Raw genomic sequence first — 832 nt, forward strand, 5'->3', positions numbered from 1 at the left:
TATTTTATTCACAAATTGAAAAGAATCGGGGACAGGTTCTTGAAACTTATGAAACCCCTGTCCAAAGATATATACAATACCAAATTACACCACAAGCAGTTATTGGAAACAGAGACAGGAAGATTGACAGCTTAGGGGAAATGTTATAATAAGAAAGGTGTGCAGAAAGAAGGCTACTGGAAGACTGCGGCCATTCCATTTGTACATTTAACACCCATTGTGTAACTGTAATATTGAAAGCTATGACGTTTATGGGATCTACTCTGATCATTCGTCTTTGATAATTCAGCTGCTGATAAGATCAAGGTTAGATTGCTAAGAGACACTTCATAAACGAGGTTAATTTATAATCAAATAACAATACAGTGGTCTCATCTTGACACGTGACTTACGATTACGTATAAACATTCTTTTATTTAACAAATAGTTGGTCGTGACATGTCTGGTGTACACGCTAATTGAGCATGGCTTGGTGTAAAAAACAGCACATAAATAAAGAACCAGTTGACAAATTGGCATCCAATGCCTGAATTGAACCCTAAGGTTAATGCTTCAACTGTGACGCAACTGATCTGCTCATACTTGATGAAGTTTTCCTAACAACTTAATTCCTTGTCATCGAAACAGTGTGAAGTATAGTAAGGTGTAACTAATTTTATAATTGGTTAATCCCTTGATTGGTTGGTTTGATCAGTGCACTTGATCCAAGCGTATTTGAGGCCGTATGGTGACAATTGATGTTGCCTGGTGTTGCGAGATTTAACACCAAGTTCCAATACGAGTTGAGACTCTTGGCAGGCTGTGAGTCTTTGTTTACTGTGATACTGCCGCC

Source organism: Haliotis asinina, chromosome 9, assembly GCF_037392515.1.
Source record: "Haliotis asinina isolate JCU_RB_2024 chromosome 9, JCU_Hal_asi_v2, whole genome shotgun sequence".
NCBI lineage: Eukaryota > Metazoa > Mollusca > Gastropoda > Lepetellida > Haliotidae > Haliotis > Haliotis asinina.